The sequence below is a fragment of the Tamandua tetradactyla genome, chromosome 18 (assembly GCF_023851605.1).
Source record: "Tamandua tetradactyla isolate mTamTet1 chromosome 18, mTamTet1.pri, whole genome shotgun sequence".
In the NCBI taxonomy this organism is placed as follows: Eukaryota; Metazoa; Chordata; class Mammalia; order Pilosa; family Myrmecophagidae; genus Tamandua; species Tamandua tetradactyla.
The window spans coordinates 58,429,461-58,434,068 of NC_135344.1; the positions used below are offsets into that span (position 1 = coordinate 58,429,461).

At 45.5% G+C, this 4,608-nt stretch overlaps 1 long non-coding RNA gene across 1 annotated transcript; it reads left to right on the forward strand.

Moving 5' to 3' along the window:
* Nucleotides 1-325: 325 nt before the first annotated feature.
* Nucleotides 326-3,477, forward strand: LOC143662667 (uncharacterized). The gene is made up of 3 exons (XR_013165531.1): nucleotides 326-793; nucleotides 1,173-1,397; nucleotides 3,170-3,477. It is a non-coding gene; the product is annotated as an uncharacterized LOC143662667 (long non-coding RNA).
* The last annotated feature ends 1,131 nt before the right edge of the window (nucleotides 3,478-4,608 follow it).

The following is a 4,608-nucleotide window of genomic DNA, read 5'->3' on the forward strand; positions in this document are numbered from 1 at the left end:
CTGGCACCTGAACCCCATTCTGCCCACTCGCAGCTCCCACCAGTACTAAGAAGCCAGTCTGTATTTCCCTGATTTGTCATTCTCAGGCAGTCCCCATGTTTACTTCTCCTTACGGACTCCGCATTCAACATTCTCAGCACAGGAATGCTAAATGAAGTCTCCTGTCTTCGGTGGCTGCTTCTCTTCGCCCTGTACAAGGCCTGAGTTGAGCCTTATTGACTGAAGGAATTTTGCTGGCGTGGGGGCTTAGAGGCAACTGCAGCCCGCAGGAGGAAGAAGTGAGGATGCAATAGGTGATGGCGTCACAAAATCTGAGGCCTGCGTCAGGGTATCTTGCAGACCTTGGGCAAGGTATCTTGCCAGACCGGGCAGGGTATCTTGCAGACCGGTGAAATGCACTTGGCCTCCGGGCGGGTCCGAGAGAACTGCCATCCTTCCTGGGAGGAAGCACCTCCGTTCTTCCTTTAAATCATGGGCGCCTTTAGAATTTGTCAGCTATCAGCTTGCTGAATATAGTAATTGATCATCATTCCCCGAGAAAGGTTAAAAAAAAAAAAGCAACAATTAAAGAAGCCATGAAAGAATTTATTAAAGCTAAAGAGGAGAGGAAATCTCCAAAACGCTTTCATTAAGTTAGCCGGAAGGAGACGGGGAGAAATAATACAAATGGTACTTCAGCTCCTTCATTGATCTGCTCAGAGGCAAAGCTCTGGAAAAACAACTGATCAATTCGGAGAGCTATCGGTTCTGCTAGACGCGCTGTCAACCCCAGCCCCCACCCCCGCCGCAGAAGGCAGCGTATTTATTACAGCGATGTATGCCATGAATGAATTTCTTTAATGTTAATTCATTATTAAATGTGTTGTTCAGCTATAGGGGCTCATTTAATCTAACTACTGAAGCATTGGTTCAGCCCATACTGCTAAATATGGCTGCCTCTGAAGAAAAGAAAAAGAAAAAAAGGGGGGGGGGGGGGGAAGATGCATCGAATTTCCGTGCATTTTTAGATTGGGGTGTAATATCAATAATGCTAATGGAACTGGAGTTGCTGCCCTGATAGGGGCCCGCTGCTCCTCAAATAAATGGCTTGGCTCCACCTCAGCATTTATCTGCCAGGTCTCGACTTTATCAGGGCACCAACTCAGATTCCATTAATGTTATCTCTTAATTAGCTATGCGATTAACCTGTGTTACTCCTGCACGATAATGAGTCGAAGACAGAAGCAGAGAAGTTCAGCTGCCTTATAATTCCCTCTCCAGAAGCCAAATCATTCTGGAAACCATTCCAGGAAGAAAAAAAAAAAAAAAAAAAACCTCAAAGCTGTTCTGATTTGTTCGTCACTTGGATGCGGTGGAGAATTTTGAAGACTGGAGGGAAACGACAATTGGGATTTTAGGTAACATTTATGACACACACTTGGCACCAGACACTGTTCTAGTGCTTTCTATTTGTGGTCTCATTTAATCTTGGTGGCAGGTCTGTAAGGTAGGTCCTATTGCCATCCGCATATGTAGAGGAGGAAATTGAGGAACAGAGAGGTCAGAGCTCCCTCACAAGGTCACACAGGTGACGGTGAAGGAGCCAGGATTCAAATGCAGGTAAAAGCTGCAGAGCTCAGACCCCCAGCCATTCCTCCATGGTGCCTTGCCCATGTCCAGGACTAAAGCAGAAAGGGGTAATCAGAGAGCAGCAAACCAGCCCTGTGGCCCCTTTGAAGTGGATGTCAGGGACTCAGGACTCCTCTCCCCACTGGGCCACATCTGCAGCAGAGCTCGCCCAGGCTGCACTAGGCTAAGAACCCTCTCTGCCCAGACTTCCTGCCTGTAGAAATTTGCTCTCTGGTACATCTCAGGGGAACCAGGCTTGCACGGGTAGACTTGGATGGCCCTAGGCAAAATGTAAAGATGGAAAAATACCTCCACTTCCCTGCCTCACCAACCTCTCTTCTGTGTCCTTTGTCCCCTCAAAGTCAGATCCTTGCCCATCACCGCCCTCTCCCTCCCTTCCACTATGCCCTCCCCCTTACCACACTCCCCCCTGACACACACACACACACACACACACACACACACACACTCACACACACACACACCCCACAGGCTCACGGTCTCTGCTTCTTTGTGCTGACAAATTAACAAAACCTATCAGAAATCTATTTTCTGGATGGTAAAATGGGAGAGATCAGACCTCGTCAGTGCTGCCACCAGGGCAGGCCAGCCTGGGTGACAAGAGGGGCCCCTCCTGCTTTGACTCTTTTTCCCTCCTCGCTCCTTCCTGTGTTCTTAGTCACTTGGGCAGAGGGGAGACCGGAGGAGGGTAAACACACTTTTATATTATAAGCCTCATGTTGGTGGGGAGACGAGACCTTTTGTGAAGCCCCTCAATTCGTTCATTATACGGACCCCTGCCCTGCCCCGAGCAGCTCCGTGGAACCAGACCCCCTGTGCCTCAGGAACAAGGAGAGCTCTCACAGAACTGGTGGGTCAGGAAGGAGAAGCAGCATTTATTATCCCCGCCCTGTCTCCACCTCCTTCTCCCATCCCTGCCACCCTCAGCCTTGGCCCTTCACCCAATAGAATGTCATAAAATAGCAATTTTCAGATAATTTTAGTAGTTGAACCCCTTCTTTAAGCCATTCATCTCCTTTTTCTCCCTCTAGAATATCCCATCGCTGCAGATACGACACTACTGCAGGGCCTCTTACTATTTCATTTTCCCTATTAGGATCAGATCCTATACAGATCATTCCATCAATTGCATGCTAAGCCGTAGACCAGAGGAAAGACAATCCCACAATGTGACAATTGCCTGAATTTTCCATTTTACGACTGGATGTCAGTCCATACGCAGCCCCTTAAGATGCCAAAGTCATAGATAGAAATCACCAATACTTTATATGAGTAGATTTACTTTAAAGTGCATTGCTTAGAAGGTGAACGATACGTGCTCCCTAATATTAAATGTCAAATTAATAGTATTTAGAAAAGACATTAAATGGTCAACCACCATAAGGCATACAAGATTAATTTGTGTGTGTGTGTCGGTCTGTTTAAGGAAACACCCAACAGTTCTGCCAGGAATTTATCTAACCCTTGAATATCACTCAATTGCCTTCTCCCACTTTTATTCCCAAGCTGGGAAAACATGAGAACATTTTCTGTTTTTCAGTCAAGAGTTTTTGGCCTTGTAGGCAAATCCAGAAAACATGAAACCTGTAAGATTTAAAGAAGGCGAAAGAGAAGATGAAGAGGAGGAAGAACAGTCTGCCACCACCGCATACAGGGAAATCAACCTCCAAAGGCACGTCCATTCCCATTTCGATTCCATTCCAGCAAGGGGTGGGATAAAAAGGCAGGCAGGCACTTCTGACAGCCTGGTCAGACAGAGCAAATTCATACCTATTCAGCTAATGGAGAATTTTGAATAAAATAAATGTTGCCTGTCTGATATTTACATAGGGCATTAAAACCCACAAATCTCTGGTGTGTGTGTTTTTCTCCAAAGACTCAAAGACCAGTTTATCATCTAAGTCTTGCTTTCTTTTCAAAATAATGTCTGCCTAGGTGAATGCTTTTTCTCTCTGAGAGCTCGAGTCTGTTTTTAAGGCAACATTAATGACTAATGGTGAGTCATCCAGTTCTGTGGCTTGGTACAGTAGTTAATATTTATGTAATAGCTTAAAATTCAACTTTGAGCAATGTCCACAGCAGGGAAGAACAATTAGTAAATTCATTAATTGTGCTTTTGTGTACACTTTTATTCTCAAGGCTAATTATTTGTTTAAATTATTTTGCTTCTATCAAAAGTGTTGCCGCATGAAAATATTTCAGCTTAGGCTTCTGGTATGAAATATAAGGCGTGGGAAGTTCAGACATTCCTATGAAATGTAATCAGCTTGCATTTGCTAATGACTGCTACTCAATGTTGAGCTTTTTATTTGAGCAAATAAGCAATTAGTTTGGGGAATATAAGTCCACAAAGAATTGAGATTCATGGCGTTGCTGATCCTTCTCCCCTGATGTGGACAATGGACATCGTCCATATCTGACTTTTAAATATAATCAAACTCTGGTGGACCATAAGTCGGAATCATGCAGTTTTATGTACTGCGATGCTGTAAATGGAATACATCAGTTGCCAAGCCAACATGCCAACGCAATAATCAAATTGAGAGCTTCACTCTTTCTTTGTGGAGAGGGATGAAAACCTCCCTCCTCTCTCTTTTCTAAATTCTCCCTGTGTCTGGGCTGTAGCTCTAAGATGAACCAGCTGCCGCTGGAGTGCTGCTTCTCAGTTCACGGTTCCAGGTGTGTGGCCTGAAAAGAGATTGATGGCTTAGAGTAGACACAGCCAGTCTCCTCTGCAAGGTGCAGGGGAGAGACGGTGGAGCATATAAACTGCCAGTCCTTCCTTCTCGAGCATCTTCCCAACCTGACTCAATCCTCTGGGAGATGCACGGTCCAGATTGTCCATAAGGAGGAGGATGATAAGAGCTCACACAACACCTGCCGGGTCCTTGGTGCTGTGCAAGACATTTTAGTAGCAGATTTCATCATCATAACCTCTGATGAGGTGGGCATCGCTATTCCCATTTTCCAGAAGAGGAG